The following is a 27,099-nucleotide window of genomic DNA, read 5'->3' as shown; positions in this document are numbered from 1 at the left end:
TTTCACTTGCAACACTTGGCTTTTGGCTTTCAAATGTATTCCTCTCACAATGTAACACAGCAACTGCTTTGGTTGTCACTTGTACCACACTTTGAGAAACAGAAAAGTCCAGGCCACATAATGCCACACATTAAATTAACGAGCAGATTATCAGTCCAGAACATTCAGCAAAATAAAACACAAATTTCCTTTAACCCCTACAATGCTGCAAAACAATGTAAACACTTTTGTTTTTGCTAGTAGAAATCCGCTACCTTTGTGATGTCATACACTTCTCTTCTCAGACGCAATATATATCAGCAGTTGCAATTTCCCACATTTGCAGTACATTTTTTTTCGGATAGCAGATACTGTATTACTCCAACAACTTGTCTAGCACTTATTTCTCTTCATCTCCAAGGACAAAAGTGTACAATATAACAATTATGCTTTTGGCAAACTTTGCTAAATTTTTCTCTTTAAAAAGTTCAACATGTATTGTCTCTACTCACAACCTTGACGAGCATTCCAAAATGCAGGTGCAGTAAGCGTCCATTGGTGGGATGTACTGGAGTCCGAGAGTGCTGGAGGTGCATGATGCCGGATGATCTCGGATGGGTTTTTTTTTAAAGGGGCAAACAGTTACAAGGCAAAATCATGCCAAGATCGTCCTGAATCTCACACCTCCAGCAATCTCAAACTCCATTACATCCTGCCGCATATTTCCATTAAGCTGTTGTAATCCATATTTTCTTTGCAAACAAATTCACCACCATAATGTGACGACTTGGGGTAATTAGCTCAGTAGAGGGGTGAATTTGTGCAGTGTCTAGGTGCTCAAACAGGATTCAATACAGCTTTTTAGGTAAATGAACGGAATGGTGCTTTACTTTCAGCATAAATTGAACAACACAAATGTACAGATAATACCAAACGCTTAACCCCCATTCAGGGCACTGACTCACTTCTTCACCTCTGACTAACCTTGGGCAGCTAATCTGCAAACATAAAGTTTCAAATGAAAGTCTCAGTCTTGCCTCTCACAGGGTATTGGCCCTCATTCCGAGTTGATCGCTCGCTAGCTGCTTTTAGCAGCAGTGCAAACGCGAAGCCGCCGCCCTCTGGGAGTGTATCTTAGCTTAGCTGAAGTGCGAACGAAAGATTAGCAGAACTGCACAGGAAAAATTTCATGCCGTTTCTGAGTAGCTCCAGACTTACTCCTACCTTGCGATCACTTCAGTCAGTTTAGTTAGTGCTTTGACGTCACAAACACGTTGCGTTCGGCCAGCCACCCCCCGTTGCCTGGCACGCCTGCATTTTTTAGCACACTCCCGGAAAACGCTCAGTTACCACCAGGGACGTGCAGTCAGGGGAGGCAGTGCCTCCCCTGTGATTAATTATTAAAATAATAAAAAGAAGATACTTATGACACATATTCTGTGTCATAAGTATCTTCTTTATTGAATCCTAATCATTTTACTGCTTTACAGCAGTTTGGGAGGCACTGACAGCAGGTGCCTCCCGTGGATAATGGGAAAGGGACAGTGCGGGGGGCGGAGCCTAGCACTGGGCTGTAAAAGCCCATGAAAAAACTTAGGGAAAGCGGCACTGTTCCAAGTGCCTCGCTGACAGGGACACCACCCCCATGTCAGCGAGGCACCTGTGATTGGACAGCGGATCCAGGGCTGGATCCGCTTGTCCAATCACCCACATGCGGCGCTGGAGGCGGCGGGTCCCGGCGTTAATGATAGCCGGGAGTAGCGGTGGTCAGAGTGTCTGCGGTTTCCCCCCCCCTCCCCTTCCCGTCCTCCTGCTCCGGCTACCGCTCACCTTACCAGCGGCGGCGGCGGTCCTGCAGAGTGTGCAGCTCTCCCCCCCATCCTCCCCCTCTGGCTCCGTCCTCCCGGCTCCCGATCACCTGACAGGCAGCAGCGGTGGCTTGTGCGGCTGTCCTCCTCCGCCGGCTCCAGCAGCAGCAGCAGGTTAGTTTCGTGTCTCTCTTCTCTTCTGCTCCTTTCTCTCTTTCTCTTCTCTCTCTCTCTCTTTCTCTCTCTTTTTCTCTCTCTCTCTCTCCTTTCCCTCTCCTGTGGATCATATGTAAGTATAATGTTCATTTTTACAGGTACCCCTTTGGATTTTACTGGACAAGTGGACGTGATCGGCGTGGGATGTAGGTAAGTAATCTCTCTCATTTTTACAGGTACCCTATTGGATTCTACTGGACAAGTGGACGTGACCGGCATGGGATGTAGGTAAGTATGTGTGAGTGTGTCAGTGTGTTTTAATAAAATTTTACTGTCACGGTGTGTGTGTTTGTGTTTTTATTTGGGTATTTTTTGTTGTTGTAGAACTACAGGTACCAGCGAGCCCGTTATTTCCCCGCCTGCTGGTACTTGAGGTTCTCCAAGTACCAGCAAGCGGGGAGGCTTGCTGGGCCTTGTAGTTCCACAACAAAAAACAATATTCTTTTTTTACACACATGGCTATCAGCCCGGCACCCACCGCCCAGGGGTGCTGGGGACAGCCTCGGGCTTCACCCCTGGCCCTTGGGTGCCTGGAGTGGGGACCCCTTGATTTAAGGGGTCCCCACTCCTCCAGGGTACCCCGGCCAGAGGTGACTAGTTGGGGGGGTAATGCCACGGCCGCAGGGACCAATATAAAAGTGTCCCCCGGCTGTGGCATTATCTCTCTGGCTAGTGGAGCCCGGTGCTGGTTTTAAAAATACGGGGGACCCCTACATCTTTTTTCCCAGTATTTAAACAACCAGGACCGGCTCAAAGAGCCCGAGGCTGGTTATAATTAGGAGGGGGGACCCCACGCATTTTTTTTAACCCATTCAGACCCTTCTCCATTAAGTTAATGGATGCCCTGGATAACAAAATTGCATTCATGTCCTCCTCCCACTCCCTTCCCAGTCCCAAACACTAATTTTATTTTTTTTTCTATAAAAATGTACACTATATCACAAGTATGATGAGCAGGCAGCGGGCATTGGCGGCATCGGACTGAGATAGAAATTAGTGGCGGAGGGCTGGGTCAGTTGATTGTGGGCGAGTTTGTAAGCCATTGGCGGTGGCAGCGGGTACCGGCTCAGAGGCAGTAGCAGGCATTGGCTCGGCGGTGGTAGGGGTCATCGGCAGGATTCGGCGGACATTATGGCTGCAGTGCCTCATTAGCCACTGACCTCACTGCACGCCACTGGTTACCACCCAGAAACACCCACTTCCTGTCAATCAGTCACCAATCAGCAGAGCGACTGAAAAGCGTTGTTCGCCCCTGTGTAAAATTGCTTAGTTTTGTGTGAAATTACTTGGAACGTGCGCCCTGCGGCCCATACGCATGCGCAGAACAGCCGGTTTTTGGCCTGATCGCTATGCAGCGAAAAACGGCAGCGAGCGATCAACTCGGAATGAGGGCCATAGTCAGCCTTCTTCCTGCAGAGAATTAGGGATCTACCTGAGGGATGTGCGGTGAGCTAAATGGCTCAGGAGGCACTGGCTAACCCCAGAGCCAGATTTACATGCAATATATGAGCCAAAGGATACATCTGGGCATTATACACAGGTGCAGCAGTATAAACTCCTGGAAATCTGGTGAGTTTTGATTAGAGATGTGTGGAAAGGATACACACCTGCCATAGACTTTTTACTCCAGAGTTTGGGCTATAACAATTACTAGAATAATGCAAAGAAGATATTTCAAACAAATTATCAGTATTTTTCATATATTTTATTCAGTCAAAACTTTGGTTTAAACGTAAGTATGACAGGAAAGGCTCTGCCTCACCCCACTGCACATCACTGATCTACCTGTATACTCCAGATCTGACCCTGGCCACCTGGCCTGTTCCACTCTGACTGTACCACTTCCACCTGGACTTTGTCTCACCAGCTTAGCACACACAATGCCACTTGGACTGGATACACAGGTATCTGCGTCACTTGACTGCAGTCTCACCAGGACTGTCTCCTCTATGCAGCAATTACGTGTTCTTACATCTGCCTTACCTCCCCTGTGTGGGCAGATCCCTCTTACCACACTCTGAACAAGTGTCATTTATGCAATTTACCTTCATATTACCACACTATATCATACCTTCCAACTTTGCAGAGTGGCAGGGAGGGACATTAGTGCGCGCCAAAGGTGCGCAACCGAAATTAGGGTGTGTGGCCTATTGGAAAGGGGCGTGGCCTCATGGCAAGTGCTGCAATCGCAAGCCACGCCCCCGTTTTCATCATTATGGGGGCATGAACAGCGCTTAGAAAGCTGCTGGTCATGCCCCCTGTCCCTCTCTGCCGCATAGCATTTATACACTGCTGCTCTGCTTACAGCAGCGAGTGACAGAGGGGATCTCCCAACTGCCCCCCCACCCTTGGGACACTGCGACCCGCAAGTGGGACAGCGGGACAGACCGTGAAAAACGGGACTGTCCCGCTAAAATCGGGACAGTTGGGAGGTATGCTATATAAATAAATATGCTTATCATACTGTCCCTTTACACTGGGACACTCATGCATTACACAGGTTCTGTGGCTGAATAAAACCAGGTGAAACACAAGCTTGTAGTCAGCGAGCCACAGAACCTGTGTAATTCATGAGTGTCCTGGTTTAAAGGGACAGTATGGTAAGCCTATATACAGTTGCAAGAAAAAGAATGTGAACCCTTTGGAATTTCCTGGATTTGTGTATAAATTGTTCATAAAATGTGTTCTGATCTTCATCTAAGTCACAACAATAGACAAACACAGTCTGCTGAAACTAATACCATACAAACAATTATATGTTCTCATGTTTTTATTGAACACACTATGTAAACAGTCACAGTGCAGAGTGGACAAAGTATGTGAACCCTTGGATTTAATAACTGGTTGACCCTCCTTTGGCAGCAATAACCTCAACCAAACATTTCCTATAGTTGCATATCAGACCTGCACAACGGTCAGGGGGAATTTTGGACCATTCCTCTTTACAAAACTGTTTCAGTTCAGCAATATTCTTGGGTTGTTTGGTGTGAATCGCTCTGTTGAGGTCATGCCATATCATCTCAATCGGGTTGAGGTCAGGACTCTGACTGGGCCACTCCAGAAGGCGTATTTTCTTCTGTTGAAGCCATTCTGTTGTTGATCTACTTCTGTGCTTTGGGTCGTTGTCTTGCTGCATCACCCATCTTCTGTTGAGCTTCAGTTGGTGGTCAGATGGCCTTAAGTTCGCCTGCAAAATGTATTGACAAACTTGGGAATTCATTTTTCCGTCAATGATAGCAATCTGTCCAGGCCCTGAGGCAGCAAAGCAGCCCCAAATCATGATGCCCCCTCAACTATACTTCACAGCTGGGATGAGGTTTTGATGTTGGTATGCTGTGCCTTTTTTTCTCCACACATTGTGTTGTGTGTTCCTTCCAAACAACTCAACTTTGGTTTCATCTGTCCACAGAATATTTTGCCAGTAGTGCTGTGGAACATTCAGGTGCTCTTTTGCAAACTTCAAATGTGCAGCAATGGTTTTTTTTGAACAGCAGTGGCTTCCTCTGTAGTGTCCTCCCATGAACTCCATTCTTGTTCAGTGTTTTACGTATGGTAGATTCATCAACAGAGATGTTATCATGTGCCAGAGATTTCTGTAAGTCTTTAGCTGACAGTTAGGATTCTTCTTCAGCTCATTGAGCATTCTGCGCTGTGCTCTTGCAGTCATCTTTACAGGACGCCCACTCCTAGGAGAGTAGCAACAGTGCTGAACTTTCTCCATTTATAGACAGTTTGTCGTACCGTGGACTAATGAACATCAAGGCTTATAGAGATCCTTTTGTAACCCTTTCTAGCTTTATGTAAGTCAACAATTCTTAATTGTAGGTCTTCTGAGAGCTCTTTTCTGCGAGTCATAGTTCACATCAGGCAATGCTTCTTGAGAATTGCAAACTCAAAACTGGTGTGTGTTTTTTATAGGGCAGGGCACCTCCAATATCGTCTCATTGATTGGACTCCAGTTTGGCTGACTCCTGACTCAAATTAGCTCTTGGAGAAGTTATTAGCCTAGGGGTTCACATACTTTGTCCACCCTGCTCTGTGAATATTTACATGGTGTGTTCAATAAAAACATGAGAACATATAATTGTTTGTGTGGTATTAGTTTCAGCAGACTGTGTCTATTGTTGTGACTTAGATGAAGATCAGAACACATTTTATGACGAATTTATGCACAAATCCAGGAAATTCCAAAGGTTTCACATACTTTTTCTTGCAACTGTACATGTATAAACATAAATGTAGTGACCAGTTGGATCTAAACAGAAAACCAAACCATTAGGCCTTATCTCAGGTCTTGGTAAAGGTGTGCTGCTTAATACCCAAGGAGTACATGTGGCAGAGTCATTGCAGAAGCACCTATACAGTAATACTGTAAGAGTAAAGCTGTATGTACAGTAACATCATAGAACCAGATATGCCTGCATTGGAAATTATGTAGGGTTGTAGCCTGTGCTGTGAAAGACATACCACTTGGCTGTCCTGGTTAGAGCAACCTTCTGCAGGGTCACAAAATATTCACTATATAATGCAGAGCTGCATGCTAAATGGCATAACCAACCAATAACATAACATAGCCTCCTTGCAGTAAGAGGTTATACATAGCTGCCTGTCCTATGCAGTGGTACAAGCAGAAAAAAATTGTCAGTCATACTGTGTGTGCGTGCTGAAGGCTAACGCCAAAAAAAATAAGATTTTAAACCTACCGGTAAATCTTTTTCTCATAGTCCGTAGAGGATGCTGGGGACTCCGTAAGGACCATGGGGAATAGACGGGCTCCGCAGGAGACATGGGCACTATAAAGAACTTTTGGTATGGGTGTGCACTGGCTCCTCCCTCTATGCCCCTCCTCCAGACCTCAGTTAGAGAAACTGTGCCCAGAGGAGACGAACAGTACGAGGAAAGGATTTTGTAAATCCAAGGGCAAGATTCATACCAGCCACACCATTCACACCGCATAACATGGAATATATGAACCAGTCAACAGTATGAAACAAAACCAGTATCAGTCCAAAACTGATTCAACTGAAACACAACCCTTATGTAAGCAACAACTATATACAAGTCTTGCAGTATGTCGTCCGCACTGGGACGGGCGCCCAGCATCCTCTACGGACTACGAGAAAAAGATTTACCGGTAGGTTTAAAATCTTATTTTCTCTTACGTCCTAGAGGATGCTGGGGACTCCGTAAGGACCATGGGGATTATACCAAAGCTCCAATACGGGCGGGAGAGTGCGGATGACTCTGTAGCACCGAATGAGCAAACATTAGGTCCTCATCGGCCAGGGTATCAAACTTGTAGAATTTTGCAAAGGTGTTTGAACCCGACCAAGTTGCTGCTCGGCAAAGCTGTAAAGCCGAGACGCCCCGGGCAGCCGCCCAAGAAGAACCCACCTTCCTAGTGGAATGGGCCTTAACCGAATTCGGTAACGGCAATCCAGCCGTAGAATGAGCCTGCTGAATCGTGTTACAGATCCAGCGAGCAATAGTCTGCTTAGACGCAGGAGCACCAACCTTGTTGGCAGCATACAGGATAAACAGAGCCTCTGTTTTCCTAACTCGAGCCGTTCTGGCCACATAAATTTTCAATGCCCTGACCACATCCAGGGATTCGGAATCCTCCACGTCCCTTGTAGCCACAGGCACCACAATAGATTGGTTCATATGAAAAGAAGAAACCACCTTAGGCAAAAATTGGGGACGAGTCCGCAACTCAGCTCTATCCACATGGAAAATCAGATAAGGGCTTTTGTGAGACAAAGCCGCTAACTCCGACACTCGCGGCGCCGAAGCCAAGGCCAACAACATGACCACTTTCCAAGTGAGATACTTTAATTCAACTGTTTGAAGCGGTTCAAACCAGTGAGACTTAAGGAACCGTAACACCACGTTAAGGTCCCATGGTGCCACCAGAGGCACAAAAGGAGACTGGATATGCAGCACCCTTTTCACGAAAGTCTGGACTTCTGGAAAAGAAGCCAATTCCCTTTGAAAGAAAATGGATAGGGCTGAAATCTGAACCTTAATGGAGCCCAAATTCACTCCAGTTTGCAGGAAGTGGAGAAAACGGCCCAGATGGAATTCTTCCGGAGGAGCATTCTTGGCTTTGCACCAAGACACATACTTCCTCCAGATACGATGATAATGTTTCGATGTCACCTCCTTCCTTGCCTTTATTAGAGTAGGAATGACCTCTTCCGGAATGCCCTTTTCCGCTAGGATCCTGCATTCAACCGCCATGCCGTCAAACGCAATTGCGGTAAGTCCTGGAACAGACAGGGCCCTTGTTGTAACAGGTCTTTCCTGAGAGGAAGAGGCCACGGATCTTCTGAGAGCATTTCCTGTAGATCCGGATACCAGGTCCTTCGAGGCCAATCTGGGACGATGAGAATCGCCTGAACCCCTCTTCGTCTTATGATTCTCAATATCTTTGAGATGAGAGGAAGAGGAGGGAACACATAGACCGACTGAAACACCCACGGTGTCACCAGTGCATCCACTGCAAACGCCTGAGGGTCCCTTGACCTGGTGCAATCCCATTGAAGAATCTCTGAGGCTTCTTCCATTGCCACTCTGCTCCTTGTGCCGCCTTGGCGGTTTACATGAGCACCTGCTGTGATGTTGTCTGACTGAATTAGAACCGTTAGACCTTGACGTAAGGTCTGCGCCTGACGAAGGCCGTTGTATATGGCCCTTAATTCCAGAATGTTGATGTGTAGACAATCCTCCTGGCTTGACCACAGACCCTGGAAGTTTCTTCCCTGTGTGACTGCTCCCCATCCTCGGAGGCTCGCGTCCGTGGTCACCAGAACCCAGTCCTGGATTCCGAACCTGCGACCCTCTAGAAGGTGAGCACTCTGCAGCCACCACAGGAGAGATACCCTGGCCCTGGGGGACTGGCGGATCATCTGATGAATCTGTAGATGTGACCCGGACCACTTGTCCAGAAGGTCCCACTGAAAAGTTCTGGCATGGAACCTGCCGAATGGAATGGCCTAGTAAGACGCCACCATTTTTCCCAGCACTCGCGTGCAGTGATGTACCGACACCCTGTCTGGCTTCAATAGGTCCCTGACCAAGTCCTGCAGTTCCTGGGCCTTTTTCGTCGGGAGAAAGACCCTCTTTTGTTCCGTGTCCAGAATCATGCCTAAGAAAGGCAATCTGGTTGTTGGAACTAACTGTGACTTTGGCAGGTTTAGAATCCAACCATGTTGTTGTAACACCCTCAGGGAGAGTGATACTTTGACCAGCAACTGTTCTCTCGATCTCGCTTTTATCAGGAGATCGTCCAAGTATGGGATAATTGTGACCCCCTGCTTGCGCAGTAGCGCCATCATCTCCGCCATTAATTTGGTAAAAATTCTCGGGGCCGTGGACAGCCCGAACAGCAACGCCTGAAATTGGTAGTGACAATCCTCCACCACAAATCTCAGGAACGCCTGATGAGGTTGATAAATGGGGACATGAAGGTATGCATCCTTTATGTCTAGAGACACCATATAATCTCCCTCTTCCAGACTTGCAATGACCGCCCTGAGCGACTCCATCTTGAACTTGAATGGGTCTACCTTTGCACTGTCCGCATACCTCCCAACTTCTTCATTGTCTGAGGTTGTGGCCACGTGGTTATGGGTATGTGTTCCAAAATTAGGGGATGTGGCCTCATGGGAAGGGCCGTGATTGCGAACCACAACCCCATTTTCATCACTATGGGGGTGTCACCGGCTGTAAGCGGCGGCTGCCGCGCTTACCTCTCTGCCGCATACAGTCTCTTCAGCGCGGTCCCCTCAGCCGGCATCTCTCTGGGACACGGGCACCGCCATTGTGCCTGGCGTCCACATGAGCGGGACTGGCCAATGGTGATCCAGACTCCCCCACCAATCGGCAGCAGGGCGGGCAGTTCAAAAGGAGGCGCTGGGCAAAGCTCCAGCGCCTGAGTATCATCGCTACTTTGCTACCCCCAGGCTCACGTCTCTCAGTGCTTCCAGCGTTCAGTGTGTTCTCAGCCACAGAGACTCCAGTGCTTCCAGTGTTCAGCGTGTCTCTCAGCCACAGAAACTCCAGTGCTTCCAGCATTCAGCGTCTCTCAGTCACAGAGACTCCAGTGCTTTCTGCATTCAGCGTGTCTCCCAGCCACAGAATCCCTGTACTTTCAGCATCATTCACAAGTCATCATTCACTTCTTTGTTTAGTGTTCTTCAGCATCGTTCACGAGTCATCTCTCATTCAGTGTTCTTCAGCATCGTTCACAAGTCATCTTGCATTCAGTGATCTTCAGCATCGTTCACAAGTCATCACTCACTTCTTCGATCAGAGTTCTTCGGCACCGTTCTCAAGTTATCGTTTCATTCCTCATCCTGTGCACCCAGCATCATTCACGAACTTAAGTTATCTATTAATCCTGCATGAGGAAGACCTACATTCGACTGCCTCTATTTCGACTCAACTACGGTTCTTCATCCCGACCATCAGAAGAATCCCTGAGTTCTCAACTCTCTCAACCTAGGTCCGTGACAGGGGGCATGAGCAACACTCTGTGAGCTGCTGGCCATGCCTCCTGTGCCTCTCTACCAGTGAATAAAGCAGCAAGTGAGGGAGGGTCTCTTAAATAAATGTAAATAAAGCTTTACTGGCAGAATTCAGCATAAATGAACAGAAAATAACAAACAGCCTAGCCCTCCTGCAAGGAAATATCTCATTTTTTGGCCCCTCTCTATATGGGCAACTAGTCTGTAGAACAAAGAGTCTTGAAGTCTTGCCTGCTTCTTACAGGTAAATCACAGGCTATGGCCTGGCTTGGCTCAGCTGCCTTCCAATACCCCACCTGGGCTGCATACACAGGCAGTATCCTCTCTGTGTCACAATCCTGACTGTAGTTTTCATATTTGGTGACTTACCCCTGCCATCTGTCCCAGATCCTGTGCCTTTTTGCTCACTGAGTTAAACAGCTTGTCAGCACCATGAGTTTCCTGAGTTCTCTCCCTGAAAGGTAATAGTTAACTAGCTCCACCTGTGGTGATCTCCTGTGTGAGTCTGAATTCAGTAATCTGAAGTTTAGGCCTAAAAGCCAGCATCCTATGTTTTGCAGAAGTTCAGGCTTCAGTGTTCTCTCGGCCTGCTAGGCCTCACTCTACATCACAGCCTAGTCTAGAGTACTCACATGACAGTGACTGTTCACCTGACCCAGAGCTGTCCAATCCTCTGCCAGCCTGAGACTCTCTGCATCACCTAACACTGCTCACCAATCACCAAGGACCAGGAAGTATAAGTCGGGAGACTGAGTTGGAAACTGGGCCAGTTCCTCGTGTCACACACAGCTCTGTGTGAGCTTTGAAGCTGAGCTCACTAAAGGTAACCCTTGTACTTTAGTTCCTGTGAAAACTCTGTTCCTTTGTTACCCAGTTTGGTTTACATTTGTGTTGCCACTGATATTCACTATTTCCACGAGTCTCAACGTAAAGGCACAGCTGCAGTGTTTCAATTTAAAGGCACAGTACAGTTTTCCATAGTCTCAACTGAAAACCACAGCTGCTGTGTTTCATCTTTACTGCTGTTGTAGTTGTGATCTCCAGAGCTCCCGTATCCCTGTGGCTTCAGTGCCTCCAGCTGCTCAGTGCCTCCAAGCGCCTCAGTGCCTCCAAACACCCAGTGCTCACAAGCGTAGTTGGTGTCTCCAGCATCCGGTACTCCTTCATTCATTCCTCAGCACCTTTTCTAGTTCTGTCTTTCAGGAGACCTCCAGCATCCATACGTGCCTCCTGTCTGCCGACCAAATCCTGCATGAGGAAAACCTAGATTCGGCCATCTCTGCTGCGGTCCAGCAGCGGTTCCTCTTCCCGGTCACCGGAAGAAACCCCGAGTCCTCAACACTCCCAAACCAGGTCAGTGATAGTATTCACATAGTCCTCCAGTTGCCCGCACAGACTTCACTAACACCGGGTTCACAAAACCACAGTCATGACACTCTGACAAAGTCTCAGTCCTGTTTCCTACAGAAAAGGCACTTCCTGGCCTTCTCTCAATCTCAGTTCCAGAGTTTTCTGGTTCTAACTGCCTCTTGGTGTGGTCAAGCACCCCTTTTGTTCCCTGTGTGGGTGCATTCCTCCAGCTTCTTGCTAAATCACCTATTCATCAGCACCATATTTGGTGATACTACCTCCTCATCTCAAAACCCCTGGGTTGAGCAATATGGGATGAGGCATTGCAATGGTAAAGTTCCTATGTCTTCTTGTCATCAGGTACTTTCAGCACATTCCAACACATTATCCTGACTAGTGTGTCATATGGCGGTCTCATCATTCAAGTTGCTGCATCTCTTTTTGTGTGTGACTTTATAGCACTTTATATGCTCCCATGAATCACCAAGCAGATGCTTGATGGAGTCTTCCAATGTTGCAACAATTTTTCCCAGTTTAACATATTCCGCATAAAGCCTTTTGCGCTTTTTCCTCCATTTCCAAACTTTATTTCTCTGACGTCCTAGTGGATGCTGGGAACTCCGTAAGGACCATGGGGAATAGACGGGCTCCGCAGGAGACTGGGCACTCTAAAGAAAAGATTAGGTACTATCTGGTGTGCACTGGCTCCTCCCTCTATGCCCCTCCTCCAGACCTCAGTTAGAATCTGTGCCCGGCCAGAGCTGGGTGCTCCTAGTGGGCTCTCCTGAGCTTACTAGTAAAGAAAGTATTTATTAGGTTTTTTATTTTCAGTGAGCTTCTGCTGGAAACAGACTCACTGCTACGTGGGACTAAGGGGAGAGAAGCAAACCTACCTGCTTGCAGCTAGCTTGTGCTTCTTAGGCTACTGGACACCATTAGCTCCAGAGGGTTCGAACACAGGCACCTGTCCTCGATCGTCCGTTCCCGGAGCCGCGCCGCCGTCCCCCTTGCAGAGCCAGAAGAACAGAAGCTTGAAGACGACGAAATTGGCGGCTGAAGACTCCTGTCTTCATTAAGGTAGCGCACAGCACCGCAGCTGTGCGCCATTGCTCCCAGCACACTTACACACTCCAGTCACTGTAGGGTGCAGGGCGCTGGGGGGGCGCCCTGGGCCGCAATTGAAGTACCTTTGGCATAAAAATACATATATACAGTCTGGCACTGTATATATGTAAAAACCCCTGCCATTTATTTACACAGAAAGCGGGACAGAAGCCCGCCACTGAGGGGGCGGGGCCTTCTTCCTAAGCACACCAGCGCCATTTTCTCTTCACAGCTCCGCTGGAAGCAGCTCCCCAGGCTCTCCCCTGCAGTATTCAGGTACAAGACGGGTTAAAAAGAGAGGGGGGGCACATAAATTTAGACGCAAATAAGACATATAAAGCAGCTATTGGGTAAATCACTTATTATCAGTGAAAATCCCTGTGTTATATAGCGCTGTGGTGTGTGCTGGCATACTCTCTCTCTGTCTCCCCAAAGGACTTTGTGGGGTCCTGTCCTCAGTCTGAGCATTCCCTGTGTGTGTTCGGTGGGTCGGTACGGCTGTGTCGACATGTTTGATGAGGAAGGTTACGTGGAGGCGGAGCAAGGGCAGATAAGTGTGGTGTCGCCCCCGTCGGGGCCGACACCTGATTGGATGGATATGTGGAAGGTCTTAAATGACAATGTAAACTCCTTACATAAAAGGTTTGATGACGCTGCAGCCTTGGGACAGCCGGGGTCTCAGCCCGCGCCTGCCCAGGCGACACAGAAACCGTCAGGGGCTCATAAACGCCCTCTATCTCAGATGGTTGACACAGATGTCGACACGGAGTCCGACTCCAGTGTCGACGATGATGAGGCACATTTACAGTCTAAAATGACCAAGGCCATCCGATACATGATTATTGCAATGAAAGATGTATTACACATTTCTGAGATTAACCCTGTTAATACCAAGAGGGTTTATATGTTTGGGGAGAAAAAGCAGCCAGTGACTTTCCCCCCATCTGATGAATTAAATGAATTGTGTGAAGAAGCATGGAGATCCCTTGATAAGAAATTAGTGATTTCTAAGAGGTTACTGATGGCGTACCCTTTCCCGCCAACAGACAGGTTACGTTGGGAAACATCCCCTAGGGTGGACAAGGCGCTGACACGCTTATCTAAAAAGGTGGCCCTGCCGTCTCAGGATACGGCCGCCCTAAAGGAGCCTGCGGATAGAAAGCAGGAAGCTATCCTGAAGTCAGTGTATACACACTCTGGTACTCCACTGAGACCTGCTATTGCTTTAGCCTGGATGTGTAGTGCTGTAGCAGCGTGGACTGATACTCTGTTAGACGACATAGATTCCCTCGACAGAGATACTGTTTTGCTAACCCTGGGCCATATCAAAGACGTCGTCTTATATATGCGAGATGCTCAGAGGGACATTTACCTGCTGGGCTCTAGAATTAATGCTATGTCCATTTCTGCCAGGAGGGTCTTATGGACTCGGCAATGGACAGGAGATGCTGATTCTAAAAAACACATGGAGGTTTTGCCTTGTAAGGGTGAGGAATTGTTTGGGGACGGTCTGTCGGACCTCGTGTCTACAGCGACAGCTGGAAAGTCGACTTTCTTGCCTCAGGTTTCCTCACAGCCTAAGAAAGCACCGTATTATCAAATGCAGTCCTTTCGTTCCCAAAAAGGCAAGAGGGTCAGGGGCGCATCCTTTCTTGCCAGAGGCAGGGGTAGAGGTAAGAAGCTGCACCATGCAGCCAGTTCCCAGGAACAAAAGTCCTCCCCTGCTTCCACTAAGTCCACCGCATGACGTTGGGGCTCCACAGACGGAGCCAGGTGCGGTGGGGGCGCGTCTCCGAAACTTCAGCAGCCAGTGGGTTCGCTCACAGGTGGATCTCTGGGCTATACAAATTGTATCTCAGGGATACAAGCGGGAATTCGAAGCGACTCCCCCCCGCCGTTACCTCAAATCAGCCTTGCCAGCTTCCCCCATGGAAAGGGAGGTAGTGCTGGTGGCAATTCACAAGCTGTACCTCCAGCAAGTGATTGTCAGGGTCCCCTCCTTCAACAGGGAAGGGGTTACTATTCCACAATGTTTGTGGTACCGAAACCGGACGGTTCGGTGAGACCCATTCTGAATTTAAAATCCTTGAACACTTATATAAAGAAATTCAAGTTCAAAATGGAATCGCTCAGAGCGGTTATTGCAAGCCTGGAAGAGGGGGATTTTATAGTGTCGCTGGACATCAAAGATGCTTACTTGCATGTCCCCATTTACCCACCTCACCAGGAGTACCTCAGATTTGTGGTACAGGACTGTCATTACCAATTCCAGACGTTGCCGTTTAGCCTGTCCACGGCACCGAGAATATTTACCAAGGCAATGGCCGAAATGATGATACTCCTTCGGCAGAAGGGAGTTATAATTATCCCGAACTTGGACGATCTCCTCATAAAGGCGAGGTCCAGGGAGCAGTTGTTGATCAGCGTAGCACTCTCTCAGGAAGTCTTGCAACAGCACGGCTTGGTTCTGAATGTTCCAAAGTCGCAGCTGATTCCTACGACGCGTCTGCTTTTCCTGGGCATGATTCTGGACACAGAACAGAAGAAGGTGTTTCTCCCGGTGGAGAAGGCCTAGGAATTAGCATCTCTGGTCAGGGACCTCCTGAAACCAAAACAGGTATCGGTGCATCACTGCACGCGAGTCCTGGGAAAGATGGTGGCTTCATACGAAGCCATTCCCTTCGGCAGGTTCCATGCAAGGATCTTTCAGTGGGATCTGTTGGACAAGTGGTCCGGATCGCATCTCCAGATGCATCGGCTGATCACCCTGTCCCCAAGGGCCAGGGTGTCTCTTCTGTGGTGGCTGCAGAGTGCTCACCTTCTCGAGGGCCGCAGGTTCGGCATACAGGACTGGGTCCTGGTGAACACGGATGCAAGCCTCCGAGGATGGGGGGCAGTCACTCAGGGAAGAAACTTCCAAGTGCTGTGGTCAAGTCTGGAGACTTCTCTACACATAAATATACTGGAATTGAGGGCCATTTACAACGCCCTGAGTCAAGCAGAGCCCCTGCTTCAAAACCGGCCAGTGCTGATTCAGTCAGACAACATCACGGCGGTACTAGTTGGGGGGGGGGGTATTGCCACGGCAGCAGGGACCAGTATAAAAGTGTCCCCCGGCTGTGGCATTATCTCACTGGCTAGTGGAGCCCGGTGCTGGTTTAAAAAAATACGGGGGACTCCTACGTGTTTTGGTCCCCGTATTTTTTGAGCCAGGACCGGACGCAGAGCCCGGTGCTGGTTGTTTAAATATGGGGGAACCCTACAAAAATTTTTCCCTGTATTTTTACAACCAGGACCGGCTCAAAGAGCCCGAGGCTGATTACGCATAGGAGGAGGGAGCTCATGCAATTTTTATTTTTATTTTTAACCCTTTCATCACTTAGTAGAATATACACAATGAAGCCCTGCACGGATCTCACTGATCCGGTCGGGATTCATTGTGTTATGTCAGGCAGTGTTTTACTAATCACTCCCGTAAAACACTGCCCGACAATACGAATCACATCGACATTGGAAAAAACTAAACTAGAAAACTTGGCAGCTTAGTAAATTACCGTAGATAGGCCCTCATTCCGAGTTGTTCGCTCGCTAGCTGCTTTTAGCAGCATTGCAAACGCTAGGCCGCCACCCTCTGGGAGTATATCTTAGCTTAGCAGAATAGCGAACGAAAGGTTAGCAGAACTGCTACTAAATAATTCCCTGCAGTTTCTGAATAGCTCCAGACCTACTCCTAGATTGCGATCACCTCGGTCCATTTAGTTCCTGGTTTGACGTCACAAACAAGCCCTGCATTCGGCCAGCCACTCCCCCGTTTCTCCAGCCACTCCTGCGTTTTCCCCTGACATGCCTCCGTTTTTTAGCACACTCCCAGAAAACGTTCAGTTACCTCCCAGAAACACCCCTTTCCTGTCAATCACTCACCGATCAGCAGTGCGACTGAAAAGCGCTGCACGAACACCAGCAAATCTACTAAGTGTTGTGTTAAATAACTAAGCGCATGCGCGCTGCGTACCATGCGCATGCGCATTTTCCACCTAATCGCTGTGTTGCGAAAAACGGCAACGAGCAAACAACTCAGAATGACCACCATGGATTCAAAAAGTTGCAGTAAATTACGTCCGATAAAATTCGAGATCAAACTCCCTTAAAAACGGCAGAAACACGAATATTAGTAAATAAACCCCCTTGGGTTTATGTCAGAGGATGTCCTGGTTCTGCAACTCTCAGATTCTGAACTCTCTTCTCCATATAACATACTCAAATGTTTATTCCATTGATCCACAAACTTCATCTCATGATTTTGATGGCTATTTGCCACTTCAGTAAGGCTCACATTTCTTGGATCTTCTTGAGCATTAGCTTTTTGGGCATTGAAAATATGAACAACTTCAACATGTTTCATTAGCACATATTGAAATTCATTCTCCACAGAAGTCTTTATTTTCAGATTCTGTTCAGCTAATTTACTTGCTTCAAGCTTTCTGGAATGAGACAAGTTCACTTTCACAGACAAATTCAGCTGCATTGCAAGTTCCATTCTGGTTGCATAAAGGCACTGTTTCACATACATGACTATTTCTTTTAACCAGACTGTCAATATTAACTTTCTGTAAAGACTTGCTTTCCACTGCAAAAGTATGTGACCTGGTCAGATTCATATAACTCGCATCACATGGCAACATCAGTGTCACATCTTGCAAAGCCATCAATCTCCTTGTAGGTTTCTGTTTATCGTGTACCTTCACCTCACAGGGCATATGATCACTATCTGTATTCATCTGGAACTGGAACCCTTTGGGAAGACGTCACTTATTCACACATAACGGGAAACTGAATGTCACTGTAATAGGCCCTACACACTGGCCGATATTCCTCAAAGATATGAACGATCTCGTTCATTATTGAACGAGATAACATTCATATCTTTGAGTGTGGAGACTCCAGCGATGAACGATGCGCGGCCCCGCGCTCGTTCATCGCTGGTCCCCCTGTCGGCTGTGCATGCAGGCCAATATGGACGATCTCGTCCATATTTGCCTGCACTTCAATGGAGCCGGGTGACGGGGGGGAGTGAAGTAACTTCACTCCCCCGTCACTGCCCCCCCCCCCATCCGCCGCCGGGTCGCCCGTATCCGCCGTCGGGCAGCTCGGCAGCGGATCTTTATATGTGTAGGGACCATTAGGTATCTCATCCACCTTTGTGACAGTCTTTTTGGGAGATTCCCCACTTTGATACTTTAGTCCCTTCTTGCACAGTGGTCCTGATTCAGATGTGGTTGGAGTTGATATCACTGCTGCTTTCTTGGAAGCATCAGTGATTGTGCGGTATGGTAATGCAGCAGGAGGCATCTGTTACAAGCAGATCCCTCCTGCTGCAGTAGTGATCCGACCTGCATCCTAGGACACAGCATCGGATCACTCACTCATCAACAGGCAGTTTGTGGCACCCATTGGGATGCACAAGCCACCTATTGCAGAGGCCAGGAAATCTCCATGCAACAATAGAGATCCCTGGCCTCTTTCCTCCCCTAAATGGGGACAGTCTGATGCTGTCCCTCCATCCTGTGTCTCAGGACCCATTTGCACATGTGCAGAATGGGGAGGCGGGGTGTGTCAGACCTGATCGCTGAGCTGCTAATTTTGCTGTCCTGCGTTCAGATAGTGTAAATTTGCCGTGCAAGTGTGCGATCCCATGTGTACGCTGAACTGCAAAAATCCACTGTGTGCAGTCTGTGCGTAGCCCAGGACTTACTCCTACAGTGTGATGAGAACAGTCTGATCGGGGCCGGAGCTGACGTCAAACACCCTCCCTGAAAACGCTTGGGTACGCCTGTATTTTTCTGGACACTGCCAGCAAACTGTCAGTTACCACCCACAAATGGCCCCTGTCAATCACCTTGCAAACGCCCGTGCGATCGGATTTAACGCACCATCTTGACGCTGACCAGCAATGCCCTTTGTTGTTGTATAACGCGCGTGTGCATTGCGGTGCATATGCATGCGCAGTTAGGTCCTGATCGTCCGCTGTGCGAAAACGCACAACAGCAATCAGGTATGAATCAGGCCCTGGGCTCTGTTCATGCACAAAGTACCAATAATTGGTACTTTGTGGCACAGGATGGAGCAGTGACCGGACCTGAATGACCCTCACTGTGACATTTTATGAGGTCATCTCCATTGTCCAATTACTGCTGACAGCTATTATCCTGATGGAACACCTTACTTTGTTCAAGCACTTCACTGTTTGCTGTCCCTTATACAAGTCGCTTGCATCTCACGCATGGGTGTGGATAATAGATTGACAGTGTGTAGTTAGACAGTCAAATAGATATAGACACCACATGTTAGACAGACATTAGGTCAACAGGGTCAGAAGGTCATCCGGGTCAAACGGCCAACACGAAAAAGGTAGACAGTACAAAAGGTTGACTGGGTCAAAAGGTCGACATGAAAAAGGTAGACACCATTTTTGGTGCATTTTTGTGGTTTCTGTGGATAGTTTTGTCATCTGGGGCCCCCAGTTGTAGTAATGCATACCCTCGCGGGGCTAGCTTCGCTCTCCACACTTCGGGCTCAGTAGCTCGCTGCAGTTGCCACAAGGTTTATAACCAACTCTTTGCCGACATGGATAGAGAAGGTATGAAATAGTCCATACACATGTAAAATAAAAAAAAAACCTGTATCTACCTTTTTTATGTCGACCATTTTCATGTCAACCTTTTGACCCTGTCGACCTTTTGTACTATCTACCGTTTTCATGTCGACTTTTTGACCCTGTCAATCTTTTGATTTTGTCGACCTAATGTCTGTCTAACATACGGTGTCTATTGACTGTCTAAGTAGACACTCTCTATCTAACATCCGGATACCCTCTAGCATATCACTCCTCATGCCAGCCTTTTCAGGATCAATCTGTAGTAACTGTTGCCTGAATTTTGTATTGCTGTCAGACTAGGGCCCTCATTCCGAGTTGATCGCTCGCTGACGTTTTTCGCAGCGCAGCGATCAGGTGAAAAATCTGCATTTATGCGCATGGTACGCAGCACGCATGCGCTAAGTACTTTCACACAAAACTTTGTAGTTTTACAGAGGCTCGAGCGACGTTTTTCAGTCGCTCGAGTGTTTGTTGTTTGATTGACAGGAAGTGGGTGTTTCTGGGCGGCAACTCAGCGTTTTCAGGGGGTGTGCTAAAAAACGCAGGCGTGCCTGGCAAAAACGCAGGAGTGGCTGGGGAAACGGGGGAGTGGCTGGCCGAACGCAGGGCGTGTTTGTGACGTCAAACCAGGAACCAAACTGTCTGCAGTGATCGCAAGGAAGGAGTAGGTCTGGAGCTGCTCAGAAACTGCATGAAAAGATTTCCGAGCAGTTCTGCTAATCTTTCGTTCGCACTTCTGCTAAGCTAAGATACACTCCCAGAGGGCGGCGGCTTAGCGTTTACACTGCTGCTAAAAGCAGCTAGCGAGCGATCAACTCGGAATGAGGGCCTAGGTTCAGTAAAGACATCAGATGCCATTTGGGGCCCAGAATCAAATTCCAGAGTGAAATTCAACTTATTTTCCTTTTCTGCTTTTCCCACTTCCAAGTGGCATTTTTCTTTAGTTGCAGACAGCTGGTCTTCCAGCTGGGTAATTTTTCTTGTGGTGCTTCCCAACTTGTTCTCCGTCTGTAGAAGATTGCTTTTCATATCTTCAAATACAAGAAGACTCAACTTTTGTACAGCTATTTTAGATTCTGAAACTTTTACTTTACACTGAAGCATACCTCCCAACTTTTCTGGTGTAGAAAGAGGGGGACACGCACGGCAAAGCCGCGCGCGCTCCTGAAAAGGTGGCGTGGCCTAAGAGAAGGGGGTATGGGCCCTCGGAGGACCTGCGATTGTGAGCCACGCCCTGTTTTCGTCACTGAGGGGGCATGCCCAGCGCTCTGTGAGCCGCTGGCATGCCCCCTCTCCCTCTGACTCCAGTGAATAGACGCTGTGTGCATGCGCACAGCGTCTATTCACTGCTGCTCTGCTAAGCAGGGCAGAGAGAGACAGAGCCTCCCAACTGCCCCCCCCCCCCCCCCTCACCGTGAGACACTGCGTCCCGCGGGTGGGACAGCGGGACAGAAAAAAAACGGGACTGTCCCGTGAAAATCGGTACAGTTGGGAGGTATGCTGAAGCTCCATTTGGAGATTTTGCAACTGGTTCTGTGTGCTTAAGAGACATTTCTCAAGGTTCTCATTGTCTCCATGTGATTTTACTGCCATGCCATGTGCATGAATACATTCTTCCTCCTAAACTTCGCTTTGCTCTGCTGCTTTACAGATACATAATCTAGGTGCTTTCCTAGTGCTTATCAGGGTATAGAAAGGCAGCTCATCAGGGGTTTAACCAATTTCCTGGCTGAAGGTAAAACCGCCCATGGTCAGGTTATCTGGAATGCCCATTTTGAGCGATGATATCCTAGCTCCAATTTTCTGAGATGTAAAGAGTTATATACTGTCTGATGGTGTGGGTGCCAGCTTCCAATGGCAAAGGTAGGTGCTTTGTAGTCCGCTCCTCATAAAATAAATTGCAGAGTATTGGACTGTGACTTCACCCCCATACTTGCTTCTGTGAAACACCATGACAGTTAGTGGAGTAAGAATGAGTACCAGCTACAGTAGCACTCAGATGATAGCCGGTCCTGTAGTTAGTTGCTATGTGCTAGGTGCACAGTCTGAAGTCCATTTAAAAACCTGCCAGAGTCAGCAGCCAAATGTAGATAGGTGTAGAACAGACTCATAGGGCCCTTAATGCATTTCTCTCTCCATACAGAGTTTCCTCTAACCACTTTGATGAGCAAGACGTGTTGTGTCCACTATGCCAGTGCAGTAAGCATCCAAGGGCCTAATTCAGACCTGATCGAAGCAGCAAATTTGTTCTCTAATGGGCAAAACCAAGTGCACTGCGGGGTGGGGGTGGGGGGCAGATATAACATGTGCAGATAGAGTTAGATTTGGGTAGGTTATATTGTTCCTGTACAGGGTAAATACCAGTGACGTGCGGTGAGGTCTTTGGCTGGGGAGGCACATATATATATATATATATATATATATATATCTCCATCTCCCTCCCCTCACACTTGAGATGTGCCCTGTGTGGGTGCCACTCAGGGCCGGTGCAAGGGTGTTCGGCGCCCTCCTGCAAACTATAAAATTGCGCCCTCCCTCCCTTAACTCATAAAGGGACAGCGTGCATCACAAAAGAGGGGTGTGGTCTCACAAGGAAGGGGTGTGGACACAATAGCACCTGAGAACAGTACCTTCAATTAAAATTATGCCACACTGTAGCACAATCTTAATATGTAGTCCCCATGATTCATATTACGGAACATAGTAGTGTCCCTTATACTTATGTCCAGCATTGCCTGGCTTTCGGTTTATTTTTTTAAGCTATTATCCCCAGCACTGCCAGAGGATATTTTTTATTCTCTCTATTTACTCCTCTCTATCAGCTCCCCTTTTCCCCATCTATTTCCCTCCCCTCTTTACCTTTCTTACTCCCACTTCTTTGAGACTCACAGGGAGGGTGAGGGCAGGGATGCTGAGGGGGAGATACAGGGAAGGTGAGGGCAGGGACGATGAGGGGGAGATACAGATAGGGTGAGGGCGGGTATGCTGAGGGGGAGATACAGGGAGGGTGAGGGCAGGGACACTGAGGGGGAGATACAGGGAGGGTAAGGGCGGGGATGCTGAGGGGGAGATACAGGGAGGGTGAGGGCTGGGATGCTGAGGGGGAGATACAGGGAGGGTGAGGGCAGGGATGCTGAGGGGGAGATACAGGGTGGGTGAGGGCAGGGATGCTGAGGGGAAGATACAGGGAGGGTGAGGGCAGGGACGCTGAGGGGGAGATACAGGGAGGGTGAGGGCTGGGACGCTGAGGGGGAGATACAGGGAGGGTGAAGGCAGGGATGCTGAGAGGGAGATACAGGGAGGGTGAGGGCAGGGACGCTGAGGGGAAGATACAGGGAGGGTGAGGGCAGGGACGCTGAGGGGGAGATACAGGGAGGGTGAGGGCAGAAATGCTGAGGGGGAGACACAGGGAGGGTGAGGGCAGGGATGCTGAGGGGGAGATACAGGGAAGGTGAGGGCAGGGACGATGAGGGGGAGATACAGAGAGGGTGAGGGCGGGTACGCTGAGGGGGAGATACAGGGAGGGTGAGGGCAGGGACACTGAGGGGGAGATACAGGGAGGGTAAGGGCGGGGACGCTGAGGGGGAGATACAGGGAGGGTGAGGGCTGGGATGCTGAGGGGGAGATACAGGGAGGGTGAGGGCAGGGATGCTGAGGGGGAGATACAGGGTGGGTGAGGGCAGGGATGCTGAGGGGAAGATACAGGGAGGGTGAGGGCAGGGACGCTGAGGGGGAGATACAGGGAGGGTGAGGGCTGGGACGCTGAGGGGGAGATACAGGGAGGGTGAAGGCAGGGATGCAGAGAGGGAGATACAGGGAGGGTGAGGGCAGGGACGCTGAGGGGAAGATACAGGGAGGGTGAGGGCAGGGACGCTGAGGGGGAGATACAGGGAGGGTGAGGGCAGGAATGCTGAGGGGGAGACACAGGAAGGGTGAGGGCAGGAATGCTGAGGGGGGAGTTACAGGGAAGGTAAGGGCAGGGACGCTGAGGGGGAGATACAGGGAGGGTGAGGGCAGGGATGCTGAGAGGGAGATACAGGGAGGGTGAGGGCGGGGACGCTGAGGGGAAGATACAGGGAGGGTGAGGGCTGGGACGCTGAGGGGGAGATACAAGGAGGGTGAGGGCAGGGATGCTGAGGGGGAGATACAGGGAGGGTGAGGGCAGGAATGCTGAGGGGGGAGTTACAGGGAGGGTGAGGGCAGGGACGCTGAGGGGGAGATACAGGGAGGGTGAGGGCAGGGACGCTGAGGGGGAGATACAGGGAGGGTGAGGGCAGGGATGCTGAGGGGGAGATACAGGGAGGGTGAGGGCAGGAATGCTGAGGGGGGAGTTACAGGGAAGGTTGGGGCAGGGACGCTGAGGGGGAGATACAGCGAGGGAGAGAGCTGGGACGCTGAGGGGGAGATACAGGGAGGGTGAGGGCTGGGACACTGAGGGGGAGACACAGGGAGGGTGAGGGCAGGAATGCTGAGGGGGGAGTTACAGGGAGGGTGAGGGCAGGGACGCTGAGGGGGAGATACAGGGAGGGAGAGAGCTGGGATGCTGAGGGGGAGATACAGGGAGGGTGAGGGCAGGGATGCTGAGGGGGAGACACAAGGAGGGTGAGGGCAGGGACGCTGAGGGGGAGACACAGGGAGGGTGAGGGCTGGGACACTGAGGGGGAGACACAGGGAGGGTGATGGCAGGGACTCTGAGGGGGAGACACAGAGAAGGTGAGGGCAGGGACGCTGAGGGGGAGACACAGGGAGAGTGAAGGCAGGGATGCTGAGGGAGAGACACAGGGAGGGTGAGGTCATGGACGCTGAGGGGGAGACACAAAGAGGGTGAGGGCAGGGACGCTGAGGGGGAGATACAGGGAGGGTGATGGCAGGGACTTTGAGGGGGAGACACAGGGAGGGAGAGGGCTGGGACGCTGAGGGGGAGACACAGGGAGAGTGAGGGCAGGGATGCTGAGGGAGAGACACAGGGAGGGTGAGGTCATGGACGCTGAGGGGGAGACACAAAGAGGGTGAGGGCAGGGACGCTGAGGGGGAGATACAGGGAGTGTGAGGGCCGGGACGCTGAGGGGGAGATACAGGGAGGGTGAGGGCAGGAGTGCTGAGGGGGAGATACAGGGAGGGTGAGGGCAGGGATGCTGAGGGGGAGACACAGGGAGGGTGAGGGCTGGGACACTGAGGGGGAGACACAGGGAGGGTGATGGCAGGGACTCTGAGGGGGAGACACAGGGAGGGAGAGGGCTGGGACGCTGAGGGGGAGATACAGGGAGAGTGAGGGCAGGGATGCTGAGGGAGAGACACAGGGAGGGTGAGGTCATGGACGCTGAGGGGGAGACACAAAGAGGGTGAGGGCAGGGACGCTGAGGGGGAGATACAGGGAGTGTGAGGGCCGGGACGCTGAGGGGGAGATACAGGGAGGGTGAGGGCAGGAGTGCTGAGGGGGAGATACAGGGAGGGTGAGGGTGAGGGCAGGGACGCTGACGGGGAGTTAGAGGACAAGTGAGGGTAGGGATGATGAGTGGGAGTTACAGGGAGGGTGCAGGCATGGACGCGCATGGGGTGTTAGAGGAAGGGTGAGGGTATTGACGCTGACAGGGAGTTAGAGGGATCATGAGGGGCGAGTTTATAGGGAGGGTAAGGGCAGTGGTACTGAAGAGGGAGTTACAGGGAGGGTGAGGACAGGGGCATAAAAAATAGATTAGAATAAACAAATGCTCTAAATCCCACAACCGTCACTTACCAGATATGTGCAGTGCCTCCTCACTTCTTCCGGAAGAGGCAGTAGTCTGTCACACGTGGGTCTCTATCAGTGATTGTGCGGGACAGGACTCGGAGCTGATAGTGTGGTTTCTGCTTACCACCTGCAAAGCTCTTGACTGTGGGCTGGGTCTGGATCCCATCTTTATGTGCCTAGGGGTCTCCTTCCAGATCAGTCCTGTGTCCCACCACTCCACTGAAATGGCCGTTGAGCTGTCACTGTCTTAGGGGGAACATGGTGACATACACACAGGGGCCTGAAAGGGATATAGCAGGAAGGTGCGGTGAGGTAAATTTCTCAGGAGGCACTGGTTAATACCAGAGCCAGATTTACACACAATATATGAGCCAAATGGTGCATGTGGGCATTATACACAGGTGCAGAGGTATAAACTCGTGGAAATTTGGTGGGTTTTGATCAGAGATGGACTGAAAAGATAAGCAGGTGAGGCACTGCCTCACCTGCCATAGACTTTTTACTCAAGAGATTCGACTATAAAAGGATTAGAATAATACAAAGAAGATATTTTTTATCATATTCTTTGTATTTTTCATATACTTTATACAGTAAAAACTCTAGCACAGACGTTAGTATGACAGGAAAGGCTCTGCCTCCCCTGCCTCACCCCACCGCCCGTCACTGGGCTATAGTGACACATACTGGGGCCTGGGATGGTACAAGAATAGACACACACACACTTTAGCTTGGAGGGTAGGGGGGAGACATGGCATACACACACACTTCAGCTTGGATGGGGGTGACATGGCATACACACACTTCAGCTTGGAGGGGGGGACATGGCATACACACGCTTCAGCTTAGAGGGGAGGACATGGCACACACTTTAGTTCGGAGGGGGAGGAGGGACATGACACACACTTTAGCTAGGAGGGGAGGACATGGCACACACTTTAGCTAGTGGGGGGACATGGCACACACTTTAGCTAGGAGGGGAAGCACATGGCACACACTTTAGCTAGGAGTGGGAGGACATGGTACACACTTTAGCTAGGAGGGGGGACATGACACAAACTTTAGCTAGGAGGGGGAGGGGGGACATGGCACACACTTTAGCTAGGAGGGGGGACATGGCACACACATTAGCTAGGAGGGATAGGGGGGGATATGCACACACTTTAGCTTGGAGGGGGGACATGGCACACACATTAGCTAGGAGGGGGAAGGGGGACATGGCACACACTTTAGTGAGGAGGGGAAGGGGGGACATGGTACACACTTTATCTAGGAGGGGGGGACATGGCACATACTTTAGCTAGGAGGGGGGACATGGCACACACTTTAGTTAGGAGGGGGGGCATGGCATACACTTTAGCTAGGAGGGGAGGACATAGCACACACTTTAGGTAGGAGGGGAAGGGGTGACATGGCACACACTCCTCTATGTACCCAGGTCACAGTAGACAGATCTGGCGTTATGCTGCTGCCGCACTGTCTTCCGCTCTCCCCCCTCCTCTATGTTCCGCCACTGCTGCTGCACTGTCTTCAGCCCTCCTCCATGTTCCGCCGCTGCTGCTGCTGCACTGGGTCTTCTGGCACTGCCTGTGTTAAGTGTGACAGGCGCCGTCCCGGCAGCAACAGGAAGGACAGTGCTGCACTCTGCACCGTGAGTAAGGAGGCAGGGAGGGAGGGGGACGCTCTTCATGAAGTCGGCGCCGCATACACTCCTCGACTTCCCGGCGCCGC

The 27,099-nt window shown here is 50.0% G+C and overlaps 1 long non-coding RNA gene across 1 annotated transcript; it reads right to left on the bottom strand.

Moving 5' to 3' along the window:
* Positions 1 to 1,876: 1,876 nt before the first annotated feature.
* Positions 1,877 to 27,099, bottom strand: LOC134936443 (uncharacterized). Its single transcript, XR_010180497.1, has 3 exons — positions 26,803 to 27,099; positions 25,378 to 25,651; positions 1,877 to 2,063 (listed from the first exon to the last, which is right to left on the bottom strand). It is a non-coding gene; the product is annotated as an uncharacterized LOC134936443 (long non-coding RNA).

The sequence above is a fragment of the Pseudophryne corroboree genome, chromosome 1 (assembly GCF_028390025.1).
Source record: "Pseudophryne corroboree isolate aPseCor3 chromosome 1, aPseCor3.hap2, whole genome shotgun sequence".
Classification (NCBI taxonomy): Eukaryota; Metazoa; Chordata; class Amphibia; order Anura; family Myobatrachidae; genus Pseudophryne; species Pseudophryne corroboree.
This window is presented reverse-complemented; position numbering and strand designations above follow the sequence as displayed.